General features: G+C 44.5%; 1 pseudogene; it reads left to right on the top strand.

The window, feature by feature from the left end:
- Positions 1–11,599: 11,599 nt before the first annotated feature.
- LOC112299645 (small ribosomal subunit protein eS12-like) lies at positions 11,600–12,104 on the top strand (annotated as a pseudogene).
- The last annotated feature ends 1,611 nt before the right edge of the window (positions 12,105–13,715 follow it).

The following is a 13,715-nucleotide window of genomic DNA, read 5'->3' on the forward strand; positions in this document are numbered from 1 at the left end:
GTTTCCAGCACTTGGCTGTTGTAAGCAGCGTTGCTATGAATGTAAGGGTGCCTAAGTTCTTTTGAATTGGTGTTTTGGGATTCTTAGGGTATATTGCCAGCAGTGGAACCACTGGGCCAAAAGGCAGTTCCATTTTTAATTTTTTGAGGAAACTCCATACTGCTTTCCACAGTGGCTGCACCAGTCTCTGCACTCCCACCAACAGCGCTCTAGGGTTCCCTTTTCTCCACATCCTCACCAGCACTTGTTTGTTGATTTATTGATGATGGCCATTCTGAGAGGTGTGAGGGATATCTCATTGTGGTTTTAATTTGCATCTCTCTGATGGCTAGCGATGTTGAGCTTCTTTTCATATGTCTCTGGGCCATCTGTATGTCCTCCTTGGAGAAGTGTCTTTTCAGGTCCTTTGCTCATTTTTTCATTGAATTGTTGGTTATCCTGGTGTTGAGTTGTATGAGGTCTTTTTATGTTTTGGAGATCAGACCCTTGTCTGATGTATCATTGGCAAATATGTTCTCCCATACAGTTGGTTTCCTTTTCATTTTGGGGATTTTTCTTTAGCCGTACAGAAGCTTTTTGTTTCTGCAGTCCCATTTGTTTGTTTTTTCCTTTATATCCCTTGCCCTAGGAGATACATCGACAAAAATATTGCTACATGGGATATCTGAAATTTACTGTGTATATTTTCCACTAGGGCTTTTATGGTATCACAACTTCTATTTAAGTGTTTTATCCATTTTGAGTTTATGCTGGTGTGTAGCGTAGGTTGGTGGTCTAGTTTCTTTCTTTCTTTTTCTTTTTTTTGCATGTACTAGTCCAGTTCTCCCAGCACCATTTATTGAAGACACTATTTTTACTCCATTGTATGCTTGTGTCCCCTTTATCAAATATTAATTGACCATAGAGATATGGGTTTATTTCTGGGCTCTCTGTTATGTTCCATTGATCTGTGTGTCTGTTCTTATGCCAGTAACAGACTATTTTGATTACAGTGGCGTTGTAATAAATATAGTTTTATGTCAGGTATTGTGATCCCTCCAACTTTATTCTTCTTTCTCAAAGTTGCTGAGCCTATTCAGGGTCTTTTTGGTTCCATACAAATTTTTTGAGTATTTGTTCTAGATCAGTGAAATATGCCATTGGTATTTTAATAGGGATTGCATTGAATCTATAGAGTGCTTTGGGTAGTATGTACATTTCAATGAAGTTAATTCTTCCAATACATGAACAGGTATATGTTTCCATTTATTTGTGTCTTCCTCAATTTCTTTCTTCAGTGTTTTATAGTTTTTTGAGAACAGGTCTTTTAAAAAAATTTTTTAAAAAGATTTTATTTAATTATTTTTAGAGAAAAGGAGGGAGGAGGAGAGGGAAAAAGAGAGGAAGAGAAACATCAATATGTGGATGCCTCTTACGCGCCCTCCTACTGGGGACCTGGCCCACAACCCAGACATGTGCCTTGACTGGGAATCAAATCAGCAACCTTTTGGTTTGCAGGCTGGCGCTCCATCCATTGAACCACACCAGCTAGGGCTGAGTACAGGTCTTTTACCTCCTTGGTTAAATTTATTACTAGGTACTTTATTTTTCTCATTGCTATAGTAAAAGGGATCTTTCCCTAGTTTCTCTGATAGTTCATTGTTGCTGTACAAAAATGCCATCAATTTATGAATATTGACTTTGTATCCTGCTACTTTGCCAAATTCACTTATTAGGTTGAGTAGTTTTTTGGTGGAGACTGTAGGGTATTCTATGTACATGATCATGTCACCTGCAAATGATGACAGTTTTACTTCCTCATTCCCAGCGTGGAGGCCTTTTATTTCTTTTTTTCTTCTCTGATCACTGTGGCTAGAACTTCCAGTACTATGTTGAACACAAGTGGTGGAAGCAGACACCCTTGTCTTATTCCTGACCTTAAGGGAAAAAAGCTTTTAGTTTTTGCTCATTGAGTATGATGTTGGCTGTAGGTCTCTCGTATATGGCCTTTATTATATTGAGGTATGCTCCCTCTATTCCCACTTTGCTGAGTGTTTTTATCATAAATGGGTGCTGGATTTTATGAAATGCTTTTTCAGCATCTATTGATATGATCAGGTGGTTTTTGTCCTTTGATTATGTGGTGTGTTACATTTATTAATTTGCTAATATTGTACCATCCTTGCGTCCCTGGGATAAATCTCACTTGATTACGGTGTATGATCTTTTTAATGTATTGATGGATCTGTATTTCCAATATTTTCTTGAGGATTTTATGTTCATCTGAGATATTGGCCTATAATTTTCTCTCTTTGTTGTGTCTTTACCTGGTTTTGGAATTAGGATGATACTGGCCTCATGAAAAGAGTTGAGGAGTCTTCCTTCTTCTTGAATTTTTTGGAATAGTTTGAGAAGAGTAAGAGTTAGTTTTTCTTTGAATGTTTGGTAAAATTCACTTGTGAATCCACCTGATCCAGGGCTTTTGTGTGCTGGGAGGTTTTTGATTACTGCTTCAATTTTGCTAGTTGTTATTAGTTTCTTCAGGCTTTCCACTTCTTCTTGATTCATTTTTGGAAGACTGTATGTTTCTAGAAATTTATCCATTTCACCCAGGTTGTCCAATTTCTTGGCATATAGTTGTTCATAGCAATTTCTACACTCCTTTGCATTTCCATGGTATTGGCCCTTACTTGTATTTCGTTTCTGATTTTATTTATTTGAGTCCTCTGTCTTTTTTTCTTGAGGAGTCTGGTTAGCAGTTTGTCAATTTTGTTTATCTTTTAAAAGAACCAGCTCCTGGATTCATTGATCCTTTGAATTGTTTTTTTTTTTTTTTTTTAATCTCTGTGTCATGTAATTCTGCTCCGATCTTCATTATTTCCTTCCTTCTACTCTCTCTGGGCTTTGTTTGTTGTTGTTCCTCTAGTTCTTTTAGATGTAGGGTTGGGTTGTTAATACATTTTAAAAGAAAATTTTACTTAAGTTGTACGTTGCAAAGGAATACAAATCATGAAAATTTTCTTCACATTTTATATGTGCTTTAGAAAACGCCAAATATAGGTAGCATAGAATACCATTTTTATAGGGAAGGTAGTGGATAGAGAAAATGGGTAATGACTAAAATTGTTCCAGAGTCACCTTGGTACTTTGTGAGTAGTGGAATGTATAAATATGTAGAACACTAAATTACAAGTGTTACAGACGAACATAAACTAATGGGTGTCAGCATTGAGTGGGAGAGTATGTACAACTAAGGGTGGGGGCAATCAAGGAAGTCTTCATGGAAGAAGTGACATTTGCACAGGGTGTTGAATAATAGGGTAGAAGGGGTGAGATCTGACTGGCTATCTGGTAGTCCAGGGCATTCTTTTGGATGAGAGACACTCTCCTGCATTTGATTAATTGTAAGTAGTCATTTATTGAGTGCCTGCTTTGTATCTGCCAAGCAGGCATGGAGAAACTATTTCCCCACTGCGCAGTGTCTGAGGATGCGTTGATTGTCACGTCAGTGCTGGGATAGGCAGCGTGTGTGCTTTGGCATCTAGTGGGTAGAGCCCAGGGGTGCTGTTAGACATCTGGCTGTGTACAGGACAGGCCGCCTCACCGTGACAAAGAATTATCCAGCCCCCAAATGTCAGTTGTGCCAAGGCTGAGAATCCCTTACCAAAGCCACACCAGAAGAATCCACTGAGGCAAAGGAAAGTGTTTTGGTTGTTGGCTAGGGCCCCAACCCTGCCACGCAAGCAGGAAGGCCCTGCCTCACATCCTCAGAACTTCATTATATAGTTGGAGAATTGCATTGTATCAGCCAGCATTCTGAGCACATTCTGGCATAGAAAGGGCCTGGCACTTGCTCCAACTCCCTGCAGAGTTGGTGTCGCTGCCCTATCTTTTCAGCCAAGGAAACAGGCTCAGAGTAGCAGGGCAGAGAGTGGTAAGGCCTCACCAGAAGCTGTCCTTCTCCAGATCCTTGGAGGTGGTCACAGGGAATCAGGCACATCTGGCAAGAGACTGGGGCACATTGAGGGACTCATTAGGTCCCAGCACCTTCCCCTCACCTAGGTGGCTTCAGCCAAAGGGCAGGTGCTAGGAGGTGGTGTACAGGCCAATCCAATGCCAGTCTGGCTGAGGGTGTGGATAATTTCTCCCCAAACTCATATTCCCTGCCCTGCTCTTAGGGTACTTTGATAGGACTTATTCTAGGGCAGTGGTTCTCAAAATGTGCAGACCAGCAGCTTCAGCATCACCTGGGGACATGCTAGAGATGCACATTCTCGGGCCTTATCAGATTTTCTGGATCAGAAACTCTGGGGGTAGGCCAGCAACCTGTGTTTTAACAAGCCCTCCAGGGGAATCTGGCGCACCCTTAAGTTTGAGGACCACTGCAGTATGGTACTAAGTTACATCTTGGGCAAAATTGTAAATTGAGCCAACCTGGCTGGGTTGAGTTTTCTAAATATAAAAATCTAAATCTAAAATGTGATTCAAGCCCTGGTTCATGTGGCTCAGCGGATTGAGTACTGGCCTGTGAACTGAAGGGTCACCAGGTCGATTCCCAGTCAGGGCACATGCCTGGGTTGCTGGCCTGCTCACCAGTTGGGGGCGTGAGAGAGGCAGCTGATCAATGCATCTCTCACATATTGATCTTTCTCTTTTTCGCTGTCTCCCTCCCTTCCCCTCTCTCTAAAAATAAATAAATAAAATGTAAAAAAATAAAATGTGATTCACACCATAGCTGGGATGTGGCCCTGGTTCCCATGGCCCAAAATCGTCGCTAGTATTTTGGCCATCACACATGTATTCTAGGCAGCAGCATAGAGGGATGGTGTACTCTCCCTTTAAAAGACACATTTTGAAACTTCGATTTAATACTTTCACTTGCACCTCATAGTCCAGAACTTAATCATGTGACCCTATCTACCTGCAAATAGAGTCATTTAGGTGAGCAGCCAATGTGTCCAAATAAAATCTGGAAGTTGTATTGTTAAAAAAAACAGGAGAATGGATATTAGGAGGCATTTAGATATTTTCCCTTTCCAAACTGCATGTAGTTTCTAGAACAAGCAACGTTTTCTTTTTGCTTTGGGTTTTCCCTCATTTTGTTCCTAGGTCTTTGATTTCTTTGCCCGGTATGGAAGATTGGGCTTCCCAAAGAGGGCCACACCAATGTTTATCCTGCCTCACATGGTCTTTCGGGCTTTGACATTCCTCAGAAGTGATGCTGTGTCACTTTCAATTCTAGGTCAAAGAAAGGATATAGGTTTTTTTTGCAGGGGGTGGGGGATTCTCTCTCTGGGCATTCTTGCTAGGGGGACCATTCGTCATAGTTGAGGAAATCGAAGCAGCCCAAGCAGAGAGACCACACAGAGAGGAACTGAGGCCTCCAGCCAACATCCAGCATCAACCACTAGACATGTGAGTGAACTGTTCTTCAGATGAGTCCAGCCCCAGCTGGACACCAGGGAACAGAGACACACTGTTGCTGCTGTGCCCTGTCTGATTCCAGACTCCCAGACTCTGTGAGCATAAAAGATGTTGGCTTGGATTTCAGCCCGTACAGGGGTTGGCAAAAGTAGGTTTACAGTTGTGAGTAGGTGAAACATAGAGTTTATTCTTGCATTATTATTTATTAATTATTGTGTTTTTTCCATACGAACAACTGTAAACCTACCCTTGCCCACCCATGTGTGCGTTTGGGGAATCTGTTTCACAGCCGTACCTACAGGAACACCTGGCTGTCTCTACCTCCTCTCCAGTAACTCCGATGGCAGACTTGGCCTCCTCCACTGTCTGTTCTGAAACCAACCTCTCTGTCCCCATGACCTGTGCTTCCAAGTCGTCTTACCTAGCTAGTATCTCTATCACATAATGGATATTCTGTTGATGACTGAATGAATGAAAGAAAAAAATGAATGATGCTCTTTGGTGGTCTCCTACCTCTTCAGTAGTAGTGACTTTCCTTGCTCACTACCAACAAATAATGGACCAACTGATACTGGCCAATAATGGTTTACAGAGTAACATCTGCGTTGAGATATTTATTTGCATTTTCCTTGGAGTCTCAAAACTTTCAACAAATGGTCAAAAACTTAAGTCCCCGAGTTCTCTCTCGTTCTCCCTTGGCGCCCGGCTTCAGCTCAGGGCTCTAACTCAGAGCCTAACACTTAATTTGCTGCCAGGAGGTGACTTCAGCTTTGGGGAAAAGCAAGCCCATTACGTTTGCTTGGATTGATTGATACGAGAAATTGCTGGGAATGTTCTCTCACATTTGCTAAGGGCAAATTTTCCTATAATGAGGAATGAGAAATAGCGGTTGTCCCAGGAGACTGATTATGGGACCAGAATATGAATCCCAAGATCTTGATGCATGATCTTGACCTTAATGTAGATTAAATTCATAAGATAGTCAGCAAAACTAATCAATCAACAGTTTCAAAATGTTTTTTGATAATAAACATGAAACATGTGCATTACTTAATTAATGTGCTAATTATTGAAACTTTCAGTAGCCACACGCACACACACACACACACACACAGGTTGTTTGGATTTATTTGCTGAGAAAGGTTTCCTGCAGGGACCAAGTGTGATAGTGTTTGATCCTTGATCTGACAGATTAAGAAAACTTCAGGCAAAGGACTCTCACTGTACAAAAACAGCACGAGAGAAAAGAAGCATGTGACAGATCTGACATTGTACTTAGAGAGTGATTTTTCTTGTTGAATTTGGGTTACTATACTAACAGCCCTCAAGGAAGCAGCCCGATATAGCAGAAACTGGGGGACTCAGACAGATGTATTTGCAAAGCATGATTTTCAAAAAGTTAATCTCATACAAATATATGCTGAACACGTGTCAAAGATTAATTAATTAGAGAGATGCAGGGGCTGAACTGTCCTCCCCCCCAATTCACATGATGAAATCCTAACCTCGAGAAGTGCTTCAGAATGTGACTGTATTTGGAGATCGAGCTTTCAAAGAGGTGACTGAAGTTAAATGAGGTCATCAAGCTGGGACCCTAATCCAATGTAACTGGTGTGCTTACAAGAAGAGGAAGAGCCATAGGGCTGCACATGCGCAGAGATAAGACCGTAGGAAGCAGCGAGAGGGCGGCCAACTCAGGTCAAGGAGACAGGCCTCAGAGGAAACCAACCCTGCTTACACCGTGATCTTCGATTCCAGCCTCCAGCAACCAGTCTGTGGTATTTGTTATGGTTGCCCTACGGAAGTGTAAGAGGGAATCAGGACAAAGGCAAAGCTGGTTTCAAAGAGGATGGAAGAGACTGATCTATATGGTCAGTGATAATGAGAATTCTGGAGTGATATTGCTAAGTTAGATCACAACTGGTTAGTCCAGGTCTGTATAACTACGACCTTCGGAGTTACCTTCTTAGACAAGAATCATTTGCATCTTAGTTTTCTACAAGGTGACGTTCTTGAGGCCTCCTTAACGGCAGGTAATAAGTCAAACGTAGTCACGTTGCCCTAGAACAGAGTTTCTCAACAGCAGTGCTGTTGACACTGTGGACCGGCCGACTCTTCCTTGTAGGGGCTGTCACGAATCTGAGATGTTCAGCAGCATCCCTGGCCTCTATCCACTAGATGGCAGTAGTACCTGCTCGCGCATCCAGTTTTGACCATCAGAAAGGTTTACAGACCTAGCCAAAGGCCCCTTTTGGGGGTCGAGGGGCGGCCTGGGCGGCGGTGGAGGGAGGAATTGTCCTCACTTGAAAACCACTCTTCTAGTATAACTTTGAATTAAACACTCAAAGCCATATTTTTGTCTTACTCCCAAGTTTTAGGTAAATGCTAAGAGTGTTCAAATCCCTGCTCTGCCCCTTGCAGTGTGCCCTTGGTCTAGTTTTTAACCCGAGTTTCAGTTTCTTCATCTGTAAAACTGAGCAAATGCACCTTTACTTCAGACGGTTGCCTGAGGAGTAAGTGAAACTCTGTGTGCAAAACACAGATCCTAGAAAACTCAAGCTCCACCCTTGGCCTCATGGTCGGCCCTGCTACCTTCTATTAGGCATGTTCACGCACCTGTGGCTGGCAGGGTGGAGAGCCCCTCGGGGCCGCTCAGACAGGAGGACCACAGGACAGGAGGACCGTAGACATCCGGGTCTGTGCTTCAGGGGACTGCGGGCTGGTTGGGATCGATAAGAAGCCGGGTCCCTGCAGCCGATCTGGGCACCTCCCCTCACCACAGCGCGGAGCAGAAGAGTGGGTGGTCTTCCCAAGAGTTAGGTGAAGCAGGGGGGCGGGATTACCAACCTTTTACCTTTGGCCCTCCCCACGTGCCAGCTCTCGCCCGTCGCCCCGACCGGATGCAGCTGTCAACCCCTGCGCTGCTTTCTTTCTGCAGGAGTCGGCAGCCTTGCTCTCGCCCTCCGCTTTAGGCAATCAGTGCGGGGTGTGGGCTGGGACTCCATCTCAAAGTGTAACCGGTGTCTTTGTTGCTGTCCTCCTACTTCTCATTTTCAGAGGTCAGCTTGTCGATGGATCGGCTGAATTGAATTTACATGCGCGCTGTTAAAAGTATTTTGGGCTGCGGTAGGAGTTGCGGGGAAAGGGGCTTCTGTGGTCTCCACCTCTTCACTGAAGGAGACAATGGGGCCTGTGCCTTCTCCGCGGGCTTCTCAGCTCCCCCTTTCATTCCAGCAGTGCCCGCTTGCCTGAGTGAAAGCCACGTGAACCAATGTGAACGATTCATTATGTGAAGCTATAGGAACTGTTAGGGAACTATTCTGTGACTTGCCAGGAAGGCCAAGGGCTGCCTGGTGCAGGAGGGGGGCCCTGGAAGAGGGGGCACCGGGCAAGGGCAAGGGAACTGGTCCGAGACTCACCAGCACCGTTGGTTCACCCTGAGCAAGCAGACCCTTAATCTTCCTGGGTTTCGCTTTAAAAATGCTGTCCTGCTTTCCACATAGATTGTGAGAATCAAGTACTCATTTTTTTTAAGTGCTGGCCAGGAGGCAACCATTCGATATTTCTCTCACACATCTGTCTCTTTCCCTCTTCCGTTCTGTCTAAAAAAATCAATAAAGCATATCCATGGGTGAGGATTAAAAAAATTAAAAAGCATGAGTGGTACTTATGAGCTATGCTATTCTGACTGGGGACTCGAGCACATTTCTTACAGAAATGGTGCCACTGGGTGGCTCATTATTCACCATTTAACAATTAATGAAGCCCTACTCTGTGCCAGGCACTCATCTAGGTGTCGATGATACAACAGAGAAAAAACAGGGGGAAATTCCCTTCCTTCTTACATTCTGTTGTGGGGAGACTGAGGAAAAACGAAATCAGTAATGTTAGCTGGTCATAGGGGGTAGGAGAAAATAAAGCAAGGCAGAGGGAGAGAAGTGTGGTAGCCAGTCCCAAATGCCCCCCACCCGCGTACTCCCACCCTTGTGTATTCCTCTCCCACATTGTCTCAGGGTTGGTCTGTGTGACCCACAGAATGTGGCAGAAGCCAGGGTATGTCACATCTGAGATTAGGTTTTAGAAGACTGGCTTCCTTCCTGGGTTCCCTCTCAGATCACTCACTCCGGCCAGGGTGTGAGCCCCTGGGACAGCCTATGGAGAAGCCCACATGGCGAGGGGCTGAGGTATCCAACCAAAAGCCAGCGAGGAAATGAGCCTTGCCAACAGTCTCCACCCCCACAAGAGACCCTGAGCCAGAGCCTCCGAGAAAGCCTTTTCGTCAGTGCTCCGAAGTTGAGACTAGACTGAATGTGCGCTCTGCTGTGACTACCATCACTGGCACTGTGCCGAGGGCTTCACGTACACTGTATCGTTTAATTCTTACAGACATACTGACAGTTATTATTATTTTAAAAATTATTTATTTATTTATTATTAGAGAGAGGGGGAGGGAGGGAGAAAAAGAGGGAGAAAAGTATCAATGTTGCCTCTCACAGGCCCCCCCAACTTGGGTCCTGGCCCTTAACCCAGGCATGTGCTTTGACTAGGAATTGAACCAGTGACCCTCCTGTTTGCAGGCCAGTTCTCAATGCGCTGTGTCACACTAGCCAGGGCTTTTGACACATTTTAAGTAACAGTAGTACCGTAGAGTTAACTATAGGCGCAATGTTGTATAGCAGATAGCTAGAGCTTATTTACCTTTCCTGACTGAAACTGTGTACCTGTTGAACAGCAACTCTCCGTTTGTCCCTCCCCCAGCCCGGCAGCCACCATTCTACTCTATGAGTTTAACTACTTTAGAGACCTCATATAAGTGGAGTCATGCTTATAAGTGGAATACATATACAAATCATGTATTTGTCCTCCTGTGACAGATTGAACTTAGCATAATGCCCGTTAGGTCTAGCATGTTGTCACGTATGGCAAGATTTCCTCCTTTTTAAAGCCTGAACAGTATTCCATAGTGTGTGCACACCACGTTTTCTTTACTCATCTGTCACGGATGTTTGGGTTGTCTCCCTATCCTGGCTGCTGTGAAAAATGCTGCAATAAACATGGAAGTGCAGATATCTTTTCCAGATCCTGATTTCAATTTTTTTTGTATATGTCCAGAAGTGCAACTGCTGGATCACATGGAAATTCTACTTTTCATTTTTTGAGGAAGCGCCATACTGTTTTACATAGATGCTGCATCATTTTACATTCTCACCAATAGTGTACAAGGGTTTCCTCTTCTCTACATCCTCATCAAGACTTGTTATTTTTGACTTTTTGATAATAGCCACCCTAGCAGATTTGAGGTGATATTTCATAGTGGTTTTCATTTGTGTTCCCCTGATGATTAGTGATATTGAGCATCATCTCACGTATCTGTTGGCTGTCTGTATGTCTAATTTGGAGAAATGTCTATTCAGGTCCTTTGCATATTTTTAAATTGGGTTATTATTATTATTCTTTGCTACTGAGTTGAAGTTTCTTACGTATTTTGGATATTAACCCCTTAGCAGACGTACAGTTTGCAAATATTTTCTCCCGTTTCATAGGTTGCCCTTTCACTTTGCAACCTGTTTCCTTTGATGTGCAGAAGCTTAATAGTTTGATAGACCTCCATTTGTCTATTTTTCTTCTTTTGTTGCTTGTGCTTTTTAGTGTCATAATCAAGAAACCATTGCCAGGACCCATGTCATGAAGCTTTTCTCCTGTGTTTTCTTCTAGTAGTTTTAGTTGCAGGTCTTATAAGTCTTGAATTCAGTTTGAGTTGATGTGAGGAGAGAGATAACTTGCAAGCACACACGAAAGCCACATAAGTGCACCAATGGGGTAATTACAGGGTGCAAGAGGAACACATAGGGGTGTTGAGGACATGAGTCCATGAGACCTGCGACATGAAGAGTTGCCTGGACAAAGGAGGTCAGGGAGGAAAGAGTACAGCAGAGGGGACAGAATGCACAGACCCAGAGCCTAGATGAGGAAACTGCCAATGCTGGGCAGTCTTATAAACGGGGTTCTCAAAATAGAATCAAGCTTGGCTGCGTTGATCCCAACTCCCTGGGGAGCAAGGCTGCCATCCACTCTAAGGCTGCAGTCTTTTCCTTTCTTCCTTCCTCTCTCTCTCTCTCTCTTCTTTTTCCTCTCCAGGTTACACATTTCTATACCTCACAGGTCAGATTGGCTCCAGCTCATGTTGTCTCTTTGAATGAATGCAAAATTTTTGCTCTTTCCCTGGGGCCACGGAGCTGCGCAGAGGCGGAGGCCTGGGTGCATTCAACATTCGCTTCACCCCAAACCCGCCGCCAGCACAGAGGAAGTCCTTGCTGCTGCAGGGGTAATGGACGTAAATGCTGCATTACGAGAGGTGCTCAAGACCGCCCTCATTCACCAAGGCCTGGCGCGCGGGATTCGCGAAGCTGCCGCAGCCATAGACAAGTGCCCAGCCCACCTTTTGTGTGCTCTCCTCCAACTGTGATGAGCCCAGCCTGTGATGTAGGTCAAGTTGGTGGAGGCCTTTGTGCCAAACACCAAATCAACCTAACTGAGGTTGATGGCAATGAGAAGCTAGGGGATGGGCAGGCCTCTGTAAGGTCGACAGAGAGGGAAAACTCCCTAACGTGGTTGGTTGTGGTTGTGTGGTGGTTAAGGACTATGGCAAAGAGTCTTGGGCGAAGGATGTCACCGAGGAGTACTTCAAATACAAGAAATGAACCAATAAATTTGGCTTTTGTTTCTCAAAAAGAAAAAAAATGAATACAAAGTCTTCAACCTTCGTGCATTTCCTTAATTCAGAAAAGAACTCTCTTGTGCCATTCTGTGCCCCTCTCGCTCGCTGATTCTATCTAGCTCTGTCGTATTAGCAAGCCATCTAATTACTAAGTTAATTAGAGGTGGGAGCTGTCTCTTCTCAGCAGTTTTGCCCTATAGGCCGTGGGGCATTTTCATGCTCCTGCAAGGAAGACGTGGATTTAAGCCAAGGGCACACACCCAAATGCTGCAGGGGCCCGGCAGCTGCTGGAAGTGAGCCACAGGCCCTATGGAACACACGGTGCTCTTGGGCCGCCTTGTGCATTCCCGCTTCTGCTGGACACACGGTGATAAGCCCGAGCATTTCACTGCTCTTCACACTGATATAAGAAAACCCACAGGGAGTGGGATGATACGCAGCAACCGTCACTGGCCCTGTGCTGTGGTGATAGTGGGAAGGGCAGGGAGGAAAGTGGAGTGCAGAGAAAATGCTTGTATCCGGTGTGACAGCAACTCAGCACAGTTGAATAGTGAGAATGCAGACCTACTGTTTGCAGATCTCCCCACAGAAGCCTGAAATCTGGAGGGTTTGGTGTATATGAAATTGAGTAATTTTAATTATTAGAAAATAATTTCAAATTTTAAATATACTGTACAGGCTCCTGTAATGCACGTCACACAAAATATACTGATGTGCTCATTCAGAGCTTCTAAATCTTGGTTGGAGAGTAAGATCACCAGGGGAGCTTTCAAAAGTCCAAGTCACACCCCTGGCCAGTTACATCAGCATCTCGGGAGGCAGCACAAGTCATCCGCATTTTTTTTAAATGTCCCAGGTGACTCTAACGTGCCGTTAAGATTGCACACGAGTGGGCTTGGTGAATGTCAGTGTGACCTCTGATTTATTACAGCATGTTTTGGCAGAGTGCTCTGCCCCACCTGAGGCCTCATCTAATGTTAATTGGCAGGGGTGCTGTATCACCAGATGTCGAGTGTCTTGGATGGGACCTCCAAAGGCAAACATCAAGTTCTCATCCGTTTCTCTTGAGGGCCCCAATCTTTGTCATGGAATGTGGGTTGTTATGGTAATGGCAGAAGGGGTCACTGAGAAACTCCTACAGAATTTTATCTGAAATGGTTGTAAAAGCTCCTGACATAGTCCACACTACCTGGCTGTAACTTATCCTGTGTACAATTTGTTATTCGGTCCCTGGCTTCCTGCCCAGATGTTACACGATAATGACGAGGCATGATACATGTGCAGTCACATTGCAACCACGTGACATGGCCAAGCTGGTGGGCGCACAAGACATCATCTTCAAGGGTGGAGGGATGGGGAGAAAAGGCATACGACTGTAATTGAATAATAAAAATTAAAAAAAAATCATCTTCAAGGTCTCAGAAGGACTGAGTGTGGCAGGCCCACCAGTTACCACCGTGGTGCACAAGCGAACGACAGTGCTTGATGTTCCTCCCCCACCCTCAGGTGGTGTTTCCCGTTCTTCCATCCCGGACTCTGGACTCTGTTGTCTCTCTTGGGTCACACATTTTGGGTAGAATTCTCTCATACCTCT

Source organism: Desmodus rotundus, chromosome 1, assembly GCF_022682495.2.
Source record: "Desmodus rotundus isolate HL8 chromosome 1, HLdesRot8A.1, whole genome shotgun sequence".
NCBI lineage: Eukaryota > Metazoa > Chordata > Mammalia > Chiroptera > Phyllostomidae > Desmodus > Desmodus rotundus.